This window comes from Dasypus novemcinctus, chromosome 4 (genome assembly GCF_030445035.2).
Source record: "Dasypus novemcinctus isolate mDasNov1 chromosome 4, mDasNov1.1.hap2, whole genome shotgun sequence".
Lineage (NCBI taxonomy): Eukaryota > Metazoa > Chordata > Mammalia > Cingulata > Dasypodidae > Dasypus > Dasypus novemcinctus.
Window position 1 is genome coordinate 18,345,554 of NC_080676.1, and position 13,154 is coordinate 18,358,707.

The 13,154-nt window shown below is 40.0% G+C and overlaps 1 protein-coding gene across 1 annotated transcript in view; it reads left to right on the plus strand.

The window, feature by feature from the left end:
• The first annotated feature begins 2,582 nt into the window (after positions 1 to 2,582).
• CPB1 (carboxypeptidase B1) overlaps positions 2,583 to 13,154 on the plus strand; it is a 54,152-nt gene continuing 43,580 nt past the window's right edge. The window contains exon 1 of the mRNA XM_023589415.2: positions 2,583 to 3,042. The gene's annotated coding sequence lies outside the window, so the exon portion shown is untranslated. The remainder of the gene's footprint in view (positions 3,043 to 13,154) is intronic.

Sequence of the window (13,154 nt, forward strand, 5' to 3'; positions counted from 1 at the left end):
TAAAATTCACATTTTAGTCCCTATGGCACTAAGGAAACCAAAAGATTAATTAAGTTACAGAAAATTTTATTTAGATTGTAGGTAATGGTATGAAGACTGTTGCTTACTAACATTCAAATTCAAGGGATAAAATCACATTAAGAATGCTCACAATTATTTGAAATCAAAGTACCTTCCTCATTTTCAAGAGTTTTTAGTCAAGTGTAAGTGTAGGTTAAAACCTTACAAATCAACCTCCTAGAAACACGTTTAGTTTAGTTTAGTTTTGTTTTGTTTACTCTTAAGGCACAGCCAGTCAAGACTGCAATAAATGTCTTGGATATAAACTTTGTTACACATATACAATCGCATCCTTAGAATTCCTGGGAATGGAATTGCTTCACTAAGATTTACATAACAATTTTATTTGCAGTACAATAATTTTTTCAACTCATCATCAAGTAGACTGAGACTTTATTTTACTTTACATATTTTTGGTATAAGCTGACCCCTGCATATCTCTTCAGTTTCACTTTTTGCCGTGACCCGTCCTGTGGCTAACGCTCCAGCCACACAGGTCTTCTACCCGATCCCAGAATCCACTAGCCTCTACTAGCACTCCTGATGGAAGGCTCCCCGACTTTCTCTCTGCCTCCCATCCGAAGACCCGCTCCTTTTGGCCTTCCCTTAATCCACTCCTCTCCAGAGAAGTCCTGCTGACATTCCTGCTTAGGTAGGCATTCTTGAGAAATCATCTCCCGAGAAACCCATAGCCACACTATGTGCAGAAATATGGGGACAACTGAATTTAGTGCCACCTTCTTATGATAATTTTTAGAGCACAGTCTTTCTCTTTTGACACACTATATTCTATTTTTTTTCTTTCCTAAATCAGCCTGCTAAGTGCTAATAAAACACATAATAAAAAGGTAAATGGCCTCTCTATTAATCTTAAGTACTGCCACATGTACTATGATTTTTAAAGCTGTATCCTCAAATTACATAAACCCCGTGGGGCTGATTGTCAATGTCTTTCATACATAAGAAAGCCTCATTGTGGCTGTCGTTTAACTTATCCTAGGTCTGTTTCCTTCTTTAAAAAATCCTCCTTCTCAAGATTCGGTGAAGTGGATGCTGGTCAAAGGAGCCACGCGGGCAGGGCTCGTGCCTTCCGCTTGACCACAGGAGAACTTCCTTAAAGCACTGACATGCCTCGCACCTACTTCCCGTTCACAATCGTCTAGTCCTGATGAAAGTTTTTGTCCTTCAGGTTTTTGCCATTTCCGGGAGGAAATGACCTGGACAGGCCACACGGCAACCACCCCTAAGGCTTCGTTAGGCATGCGCTGGTAAATGATTAACGTGGCCAGGCCCGGGGATAGCATCAAGGATTTTCAGAGAGCTTTGCAAGCCCTTTTCTAGTCGAAACGCGTAGACTCGTGAAAGAGGCAGCTCCTGTCATTTTTGCTTTGCGATTTGGATGCTGATCCACAGAAAGGTTAAATACCGTTTCCAGGGTCACAGAGAGTTTCCTGACAGAACCTACTTAAGCAGTCATTGCTGCTGACACGGGGCCCTGGGGAGAAGGAACGAGACCGAGGAGGAGCTCCAGGCTCAGCTGAGGAGTCCCGGGAGCACGCGCTGGGGCTGGCCTCTCGCCCCAACAACCCCGGCCACCACTACCCCTCTGAAGAGCCAATTGCTTTCAGTTCCCGCTAATGTTAAATAACACTGTCCTTCCAGTTCCTGGGGAACAGAAAAGCTATAAAGTGAAATAGAATGGGAGAAAGAATAAAAGAAAGTAGTTGACTTGTTAATACCCACCCGGACCACACAGTTTCTTTTCTAATTATAGCTTGCTGATGCTAACACAGTGGCTTACATTTGCAAACACTAATGTACGTGGGGAAGGCATTCGGCATTGTTCACTCTTCTGCCTCAGGGTCGTAAATAGTGTTTTCTTGTCAAAGGAGACCGCTGGTTTTTCAGGATAGAGCACTGTGTTCAGAAAGGTTAAGTGACTCATCCGGCATTACACGGCTACCCAGGGCACCCTGTCCCCAGCTCAACCAAGCAGCCCTACTGATACATGTAAACCTGCAAAAACAGCACGCCTGAGAATGTTTTAACTGGGGGAGGTCGTGAGTGGAGGGAGTCAGTGGGCCACAAGAGCTACCAATCAATTTCGGGGCATTTGGGTTAACCACTGAAAATACCCTGAAATCCCCAGATCTGAAGGCCTCAAATGAGAGGAGCTCATCATTGTGCAGCCATCACCAATCCCCAAACACCTCCGACCCTGAGAACCCCGAGAAAGGGGAGATTGGGAGCCCAGATTAGCGTGGAGGTTGAGTGTGGCTCCAATACTGCCCTCTCAGTCCTCAAAATCATTCAATTGATCAGACTGCCATCTGTGCACGGAAGAGGGCAGCGATGGCGCGCTCTCGCTTTGAAAATAAAGTGAAACGTAGTGTACAGATTGAATCTCTAGTCCTCTTTCAGTTTATTCCTGGCATTAACTTATCTCCACTGCCCTGTGGTTCATGAGCACATTGGATCATTAAGAACTTGGCAGCTCTGGGGAGTTCTTGTTGCCTGACCTGGAGTGGAATGGATGCCAAAGCAGGGCCTAGGATATTTCTGAGAGGATTTGGACCTTCAAGGCATTTCTTTCTATAACACCATCATCTAAGCAAAGGCTAACCATGGCCCTTTAACTCCTGCCTTCAGCAGCAAACCAAAAACTTTTCACAGAGGGGTTTAGGGTTTGTTTGGTTTTCCCCTAAGCCCTGTGAGCAGGACTTTCCCATCACATGAGAGAGTTCATTGTCTCCTGCTACGCTCCCCAGTTGGTCTCCACAGAACAGACTTGGCCCTCACAGCAATGCAGTGAGGCAGACCACAAAGCCTTCAGATGGGGGAAATGTTGGAAGCGGATAATAATTCAGCTGAGCATTGTACCTGGCAGTGTGAGTGAAGAGCCTGATTTGGACCTTAAAAGCCTAGTGGCAACAGCAAACGAGCATTGGCCTGGAAAATCTGCTGCCTCTTGGGCAAGACAAGGTAGGTAATGTGAAAATGAGCTTTAGGTTTCTGCAGCATCTTTCTGCATTTTTTTAAAAATTGGCCTAAACGCGCCCAGACCACTTTCATGGAGTCATTCAGCTATACATCCTGAGTGTGATCCAAAGGCTCTTGGCATCTTAGGCTCTCTCCCAGTACCTGAGGGTCAAGTATCCCACTGAGAGCTTGGAAAGAGAAGCCAAAAAGATTTGGAGCTGGTGTGGGTGACGGTCGAGCACAGATGGCCCGTTATGGATGTAATCTGTGTATCTGGGAGCCATGTGCTGCAAGGAGCAGCTGCTAAACCAATGAATCAAGTCACAGTTTTTAAGAAGGGAGAGTATATTGGAAAAGGATAGAAGTTTTGAATTTATGCAGCTGTGCTGGGCTATGATCGATGGTTAAAAACCAGGATTATGTGCACTAATTGATTGAAGGATTTCCCAAAGTGCAACCATATGGAGGGTCAGTGTGGTAATCCATTTCACTGGGGGGTCATTTTGCAAACTCTGCTTTAACTCTCTTAATCCATTGTTTTCCCCATATGCCAGAATGTGTTATGTTACTATCGATGCCCTGTGTTTGGGGATGAGATAGCAGGTCCTAGTTTAAAAGAAGATATTGACCTGTCATATTCTTATAAAGGGAAAGTCGGGGATGCTTTTACCCCTGTTTATTGATCACTTAGATATATGGCTTAATCTTTCCGCCTGGATATATTCTGAATTTTCTCTCTAATCATGGTGTAATGTAACACATAATGTTACTGGAAAATGAGCCAACATTACTTTGTTCTGGCTATGTGAGCAGCACTGAATTCCAATTGTGTTTCTCTATCTAAGCCCCAGAATGAAAACTGCCAAGATCAATTCATTTTGATAAATCAACTGTTTCTGATGGCCCTCTACATTGAACTGCAGCTGCTATGATTTTTTTTTTCCCTAACAAATGATTATGAAACAAGTTTGCTCCAACTACTGCTCACATTGTTTTATTGAACTAATGAATTGCTCTGGGAAGTCTGTTATGAAGACTTTTGACCAATTATTGTGCACAGACTGTTTAAGAGGAAATACATCATAATTAGGCTAACAAATCTGCTGTGATGCTGCCTCTCCTGATGAATGAATTCCTTGGAGGTTGAGTGGGGAGGCATAGGGTACTTTGCTTTTTCCCATTTATTGATTCTCAAGCTTTATAATATAAAGTGGTGGATTAACCACCACTAGTTCACAAATGTTCTTTGTCCAGAACTTAATGGGAAAAAGAAAATATCTTTTGGTCCCTTTAAAAAAATGTTCTCCTGGAAGTGTGGGAGGAAAAATTATATGGCCATCAGGCAATGCTACTGAGAACATTCACCTAGATCAAAATAGGGAAATGCTTTTCAGCTGTCACTACCGTGTCATTACAGCCCCTCCTCAACGGCATTTAGGCTGCCAACAAGAATCCTCACCAGATCAAAATGATGGGAATCAGGCCCAAGACAGCTGTGGCCTAGATAAAGAAAACCAAATGATTTTCAGCCGCCTCGATACCAAGAAACAGGATGTGTCATCGATGGCCAGTTAGTAATCTTGTTCAGTACTTCAGGACTTCTCATTTGAGGGTGACACTTCCGTAAAGTCGTTGGGCTATCACCATTGCTTGCTATAATTTAAAGAGAAAAATATTCCATTTTCCTTAAAGCCTTTTGGTGCAAATTTTGAAACTCAGACACCAAGTGAGAGAAGACTGAGCACGATCAGAGAGGACTACAGAGATCTAGAAAACGAATGAATAATCCAATCAACTAAATGCCCCTTTTTCTAATAATTTCATTGTTCAAAAATTCAAGAGAAATGGAAGTGTAAGCATATAATATACTAGAGACTGTCAAATGGCATATGGAGCGTGATTCTCAATTTATTAAAATTTGACTTTAAATACTACATAAAGGAGGGAAATGAGTACATGAAGAGAAAGTTAAAGGCCAAACCTCTCACGATAAGTTTTAGGCAATAAGAAAGTAGCTCTCTATAGATATCTCTTTTTAAAGACACTGGCATTCCATCCTCCCCCTGCCCCAAGTTTTATTGTTAGTATTATCCACTATGAGATGAAAGTTAATGAATTAAAATTTTATGGGTCAGATATGAGTGAGGACATAATCAAATCGCTTGGACTTTGTGCCCTAAACAAATAGGTGAGCATCCCTGGGACTCAGAGGTAGTACATTTGTTAGGAAGAATCTATACACCATCTTCTCCTTAAAGCTCTTCCTTTAAAAAACGGGACTCCATTTTCCTTGGCCAGTGAGTGATCTTGTTCCTATAAACTGGGTCTCCCTAATGAACTCTTGGGCCTCCCAGTTCATAGAGCTTTTTGTTCCTCTAAGTTCTTATTCTTCGCTGTAATAAAGCTTCTTTCTCCTTAAAATAATTATAATAACACCATATGTGAGGTAACTTGAAAGAGCATGGTGTCTTTGGAAGACCAATGTTGAAAGAGTCAAATGTGGAGAAACTTGGAGCAAAGCTCTCCAACCTTTCTCATGTCATGGAGCACATAAAGTTAATATTTGTGTGGACAAACAAGGCTGTTTGAGGCCAGACAAGCTGCCTGCGGTTGGTCCAGCAGCTCCAGACCCTGCCATCGTAAGGACCGAGAGCCTCGCTGTCTCAGGCACACTGTTAGCCCTTGCTGTGGGAAGCTTTGGTGTCCAGCAGGAGCTCATAACCTTTATTTGTGTCATGGATCCCTTTGGTATCTGGTGAAGCCTTTATTACCTGGTGAACCATTCTCAGAATATTTTTAATGTATAAGATAAAGTCCACAGGATTAGAAAGGAAACCAATTATACTGAAATTCAGTTATCAAATATTTAAATAACAAATGTATGATATAGTAATACATGTGCTTCATTACTAAAGCATTAAATAACAAGATCTAGTAGCAAGTCTAGTAACTACCATAACTTTGCAGTAGTTGTGAGTGAAAATAATAGTTCAAGGTTTCTGCAGCAAGTCATGAGTATCACTAATACTACAATGGTCTGTGATCTATATTCATAGTTGAGTGAAATGCCAAATTTCAGTTAGAGGTTGGAGAAAACAAGAATGTAGTTATTTTCAAATCCAAACACATGGATCCCTGGTGTTTCTTCATGGATTCCGGGTTAAAAACCCTACTCTGAAATAAAGCTATCAAGCAAAAATAAAACAAAACTTAAAAAACCCTGCTTTAGAAGAAAAAAGCCACAAGTAAGGAGACTTCTTATTGCTTTCTATTATTCCCTTCACCCAGTCTTGCCTGAGTCTCCCATCATCCCTTTCCCATATTCCCTTTTCCTGCAGTTTTCTATTTCTTCTCTCTGTAGCCCACTTCCCTTCTTTCTTTCCTGACTTTTTCCTCCCATGCTTTTCTTTGCTTCCTTCCTGTAATCTACTTCTCCATATACTCAGCACATGGGCGGGTCCATCAGAGTCAGGCCTTGGAATCAGTCCATCAAGGACCAACAGTGGAGGTTTGGACAGTGAGGGAAATGCACTGTGAGACACAGCCAAGGTATGGGATGGATTTGCCTTGCTCTTGGTCAGGCCTCTTGGTCATAAGTAAAAGAAAGAAAGTATCTTCCACAGTTCAGAATGAAGATAGGCAATGGTCTACGCACTTTAGTAAATGTATAGTCAGCAAAATTATACAGCGTTCAAAGTAGAATATTTTCAGACATAATTTGTTTTATCATTTAAATACCCAGTGCTTCCTGGATACATTAGTTAATCCCCTATATCTTAACAGAAATCAGAATTAGCGAAACCTTAAAAACATTTTTGGACAGTCAAGAAGGAAGTGCCAGCATTTAAAATTGTTATCCACATACCACAAATGCACCATGACACAAAAACACCTAAAAATACAGTAATTCTCCACATACACACTTACCACCCTCCTCCTCAAGTAATATTCTAGAAGCACTTTATATGATTATGCTCTTAGAGGCCACTGAATTCTCTAGTTAGCCTTCTAGGCTGCCTCTGAGTAATCCAGAAGACCATTAAATCCTCCAGTAAGTAGTTAAAGAAAAATACTGAATAAATATTGAAACAATAGGAAAACAAGGGACTCATAAATGAAATTTATTTTTAAGTTTTGCTGGATAGATTAGCCTTACCAATGAGGGAATGGAATTCATTAAATGTTAAATATTTCTTTTCAATAAGGCACATGTAATAACATTAATATAATTTTGTGTAAGACCATCTGAACACATTTTGCAAGGAAAAAAGCTCAGCCACCTGGATAGAAAACTGTCTGAAAAAAAAGAATGATAATTTATAAGAATGGCAATTAGGGAAATGCAGTTAATACTATGCCATCTAGCAGAAGAAAATGAGATCTATTCCAATTACTTCAATTCTCCACCATGAAGCTTTTTGTGTTATTTTGATATTCATAATCCATCATGAAGAGGAGCCATTCAGGAGGCAGGTAAAAGCATCTGCATGAAAGCCATAACCAAATTTGTGCTCTTTTTCAGGTGACTCACCATTTCCCAACTACATAGTCCTCCCTGCCTATCATTTCAAATAAAAATAAACATGATATGTCTGATTTAAATCTTGACTCCCCTGGCCAAACTTGTGACCTTGAGAAATTAGCTTTTCTAAGCCACAGCTTCTTCCAAGATAACATAGGGGTAATAGGAGGAACAATTATGAAAATCAAGTCAGACAATGCATCTTAAGTCACTGATATGGAGTCATGCAACAGAGTAAGGCTCAGTGAATAATAAAGTGATGGTCTTTAGCTAACCCATCCCACTGACCAGCTAATATTTTGAACTATAAGAAAGAGGCATGGTTGACTTCTTATATAATATGTCTTTTAACTGTTTAGGAATCTATTCTAGTCTTATATTTGTGCAATACATACCAATGGCACTTTTCACACACCAAAATTGGTGAAAGTATGATTTTATCTTCAAGTGTAATCAGCACATATCATGCCTAGCTAAGACCATGTAATCTGCTTGAGCTAGCATAAAGAAAAATCACATCCACCTAGACAGAAAGAGGACTGTTATATCATTGTTTCTATAAGGGAGAATAAATTAAAGTTTCGTAATTTTTGTATGTTGAAATCCAGCGTTTATTTGTTTAGCCTGGGGATTTCCAAAATAATAATTTGTTTAAAGGAATGGTGATCTTTAAAAGGAATAATTAAAAATCCATCTCCTTTATTCTGTCCATTCAAATGTAATATCTGTAAAAGCTTTTTATTTTCAAAGACCTATTCATTTATTTATTTATCCCCTTCCCCCCATTGTCTGCTCTTTGTGTCCATTCCCTGTGCGTTCCTTTGTGTCTGCCTGTCTTCTCTTTAGGCATCACCAGAAACTGATCCCGGGATCTTTCAAAGTGAGAGAGAGGTGCTCTCTCACCTGTGCCACCTCAGCTACCTGGTCTGCTGCGCCTTTATTGTCTCTCCTCTGTGTCTCCCCTTGTTGTGTCATCTTGCTGAGCCATCTCTCTACTTGGGCCAGCTTGCTGTGCGAGCCAGCCCTCCTGCACAGGCCAGCACTCTGCTCAGGCCAGCTCACCATGCAGGCCAGCTTGCCTTCACAAGGAGGCCCTGAGAATCGAACCCTGGACCTCCCATATGGTAGATGGAAGGCCAATCACTTGAATCACATCCACTTCCCTGTAAAAGGTTTGAGTTAGGTAATAATCCCTTACTAGTTCCTCTCTCTGCTTGGTCCTTTTGTTTATTCATATCCCATTCATCATAAAATTGAAATAAAATGGGAATGAATTTTTTAAAAGTCACTTTCCATTCTGGAGCTGCGATAATTTCTTCTAAGTGCACTTTTGGCCTGTTTCATTTGTATCCGGGGTAGCACATTGTTGCTATGCTATTTGCTTACTCCTCCAGATAGAAGCAATTAGCTGAGCTGGCCAAATCCTCCACCTGGCCACCATCAGCATGTGCATAGCACCAGGAGAAGACAGAAGCCAAAGTATTCCTTAGATCTTTTCTCTTTGGTATTCGAAATATCCAGTTCTCCACTGGGCCTATGGTAGTAGCAGCATATTTATGGAACTCAGATCATCTCTGGTCCTAATCCCAGCACACAATGGACATAGCTGTGTTTCTATTCTGACGGTTCAGGACCAAAACAAAATTCTATTTAAAAGCTAGTAGACTGACAAAGAGCAACTTCTTAAGGCACAATAATTAATTTGCCTTTGGTTCATCTTCAGATATTATTAATGTCATATAAGAAAAGAATAGAAAGGGACTGGAGTGACCGTCACATAACTTAACGAGGATTTTTAATGTCCATGCTTTGGCAAATGTTCGGATGGTAAAGTGTGGGATTGCCTTTGAGAGATAATTAGACTACTTCATACCCCTATGAGTTAGAATTTGATAAGTTTGAAATGTAACTTACATGTCCCTATGTTGAAAATGGCTCTTCTCTTAGATGGTGGCCTCCCTAGTTTCCCAGGCATCCTTCCCAAAACTTGACATTGTGTTTTCCCTAATTTACAAGATGTTTCACTCCGTAGACAGCAACTGAGGAGTGAAAATTTTGATGCAGAAATGTTCGAATTTAAAAATCAAATCATAGAACGTGCTTCACCTGGGAATCTGGTATCCAAGAGAGCAGCCATTTTTACTAAAAATCTATTGTGTCACATTTAACTTAAGTAATTAGTAAGCACCTTGTACAAGATATAGAGCATGAAGAACTATACAAGAATTTTAGATGAATATAAGATACAGCCCAATATATTTTATTCTGTATAAAGTGCTGCTGGTAATTAATCTTGTGTTTTTATTTTTGAACAGTATTTGTATCTTTTTCCTTAATGTTAGATTGAAACAAGGACAGAGCATCCAGATGACCTCATCTTGGAGGTCTTGAAATCTTCATCTTAGAGAACAATTCTTTTGGTCATAATTTCCCTGGTCTTAGAAGCTGCCAAATGCCACAGGTGATTCAGGAAAAAAGACCTTTAGATGAAGGAAGCAAAAGAGGAAAATTCCTTTTTCTTAGGCAAATGCACTCTCTTTTTTTTAATTAGTTGGGTAAACCATTTGTTGAAAAGCTTCTTTCTTTGCTGTGTACAACTTGAACCGCTGTTCACAGCTATAATCTTGGTGCCTCGCTCAGTGCTTGGCATGTGGAAGGTGTCACCTAAATCCATGTGGAATTAATAAAAGGCTAGTTTAGTAAATGAAGGAGCAAGCGAGTGAGCGAATGAGAACAATGGTCTAAATCTTAATCTCACACTAGTGATGGGAAGTGATGTTGTTGTTATTTTAACATTCCTTGTCATCACATTTTCCCTTTTCTCACTGCTAAGAATGTGAATAAGGCGATAGAACTGCACTTTGGTTTCTCTGCAGAAGCAGCAGCGAGGCAGCAAAGCCAATTGGGGGCAAGGAGGGGATTTCCATCTCTGCTTCACTGGTGCATTAATAAACTGTCAAGCACGTTGTTCTGGACTTGAAAAGGTTATTTTTTTTTTTAATTACTATTTTTCCCTTGCTTCCTTTAAGAAACAACCTAAATCCCAGTGTTCAAATGTGAAATGATCTTCATCCATAAAAGGACAAAAAGGGGAGTAATGTGTGAAACAATACATTCAGGGGCAGTCAGGAAATGACGATTTCTAGGCTTTTTGGTGATATTAATGGAGTAGTAAATACAATGTATATTTCATTTTTATTCCAGGCAGGAAGACTGGAGGCAGTTACTAGTCAATGACAGTAAATTGTATCAGATGCCAAGTAAATTTTAGCCTCTTAGCTGCACTTTTCATATTCACTTACTTATTAGTGTCATCATTTTAAGGTAGATCTATAAGTCAAAATTTCAATACAACACACAAGTAAAAGGAAAATGTCAAAGCTATATGTAGAAAAACATCCTACTCTTGAGACAAGAATCCATAGTTTGATCAGGAAAGTATTCTGTATCTGCTCAAGAGAAATAAAAATATGTCCAAACGATCATTTATGTAAATGTTCATAGCAGCATCATTCATAATAACCAAAAATTTGAAACGATCCAAATGTCCCTGAACTGATGAATGGATAAACCAAATGTGATATATCCAGACAATGGAATAGTATTCCGTGAAAAAAAGGGAAAAACAATTGACGTATGCTACAACATGGAACCTCAACATGCTAAATGAAATAAGCCAAATGCAAAAGACTACATACTATATTATTCCATTTATGTGAAATGTGCAGAAAACAAAAATGTCTAACAAACAAAAAAGATGGAGAGCAGATCAGTGATTGGCTAGAGCTAGATGTAGGAGCAGCGACAGCAAAAGAGCATAACGGATATATTTAGGGTGATAGGAAAGTTCTAAAATTGAATTTTGGTGATAGTTACACAATTCTAAGTTACTAGAAATCACTGAATTATATACTTGAATGAATTTTGTGGTGTGGAAAAAATACCTCCATAAAGCTGTTAAAAAGAAAGAGACCAAACATTTTTGTTACAGAAAACAAAGCTTGGCAATGCAGGTTTCCCTAGAGGGAACAAAATCATTCTAACACCTGTGAAATATAAAATGTTTTTTATTAGTACCTCCAAAGCAATCTCAATAAGGACTGTTACTTTTTCTTCTGTAAACAAAAAGGTAAAAATATAGCAAGCATTCCCTAATTGCCCTACATTCCGATGTACTCTTTTCAAACGATGCTACTGAGTAGATTTTTACTTGGTATCTCCCATGTGTCAAACATGGCTAAGTCCTGAGGGAATGAAAAAGAATAAAACAACTTTAAATTCTTCAAGCCCTCCTTACTCTAGAGCTTTCCAGCCACAGTCTTTTGCCTGCCCTGATCTGGAGAATGTTGCACAAGATAAGAACGGGTACACTGCAATTTTATGGCTCCCAACCTCAGCGGAGTTGTCTGTGCTAACCCTGAGTCAGTGTAGCATAAGCCCTCTCCTGTTCCCCAAACCCCACTCTTCTCAAACCCCCTTCCCAGCCACATCGCCCCATTGTCTGCAGATAGCCTGGCCTTCTACCTCAAAGACAGAATAGAGGCCACCTGGCAGAAAACCCCTCTGCTCCCCTTCCCACTTAACCCACCCACAAACCCTCTTCTTGTCTCCTTGCCCTTCAGCCCCTTCTATTACCCCAGAGGTCAATGATCCTCTTTCTCCTCAGTCTTCAACATTTTAAGCTCCTTGATTTCTTTTCCTTTGTAATGTAAACATGTCCAAGTTCTTTCACAACTTTAAAAACACTCCTCAACCCTTCTAACTGCTGCCCTATTTCCCTCCACCCCTTCACCTCCTTGAAAGATCTACCTACACAAGACTCTGCTTCCTTCAATTACCACCACCCAATTATTCAGCTCTGCCTGAGATCAGCAATGGCGTGCTGGTTGCTCTATCATTGGATCTTCATCTATCCTTAGTTTACTTGATCTTGCAGTAGTATCCTTTGGGGCTTGGGCTTATTCTTTTCTGAGCCTTCACTTCTCCAGAGACCCAGACCATCACTTTCAACTACCTACTGCACATTTCCCCCTCAATGACACATTGACACGACAGGCTTATATAATGTACTTCACCCAATTCAAATCACCGTCAATTGTCAAATAAACCATTCGTTTATGTAACATTTTAAGTAAGAAAAATAATGCTACCAATTTGATTATGGCATGCCATTGACTGTAAGAACCACTGCAAATTGATAGATGTTAAAAATGTGCCCTTGTGGGGCAGTGCTTTAGAGTCTATGAAGTATGGTAAGGAAGTGAAGAGTTTTGTCAGCTGAGCTTCAGAAAAGAAAATGCTTCAAGCATCTGGCAGAGTGTGAGGAAAAGCACGAACATTTGAAAATGCAAGTTCTGTTTGGGCAACTACAGCAATCAGAAGGACCAAGGAAGGTCAACCTGAGACAGTCTAGTCTCAAAAAGATCTAAGCAGTTAAGTGGCCCTTTAACAACCATCCACATTTCACTTGCCTCTGAAATTTACTTTAGCTTCCATATTTGAATTCTCACCAGAGCACATTCTCATTTTAAATGAAGCTGCATCATTCACTTCAGACTAAAACCACCTACCCTCTTTTAAATCAACTAGTGAG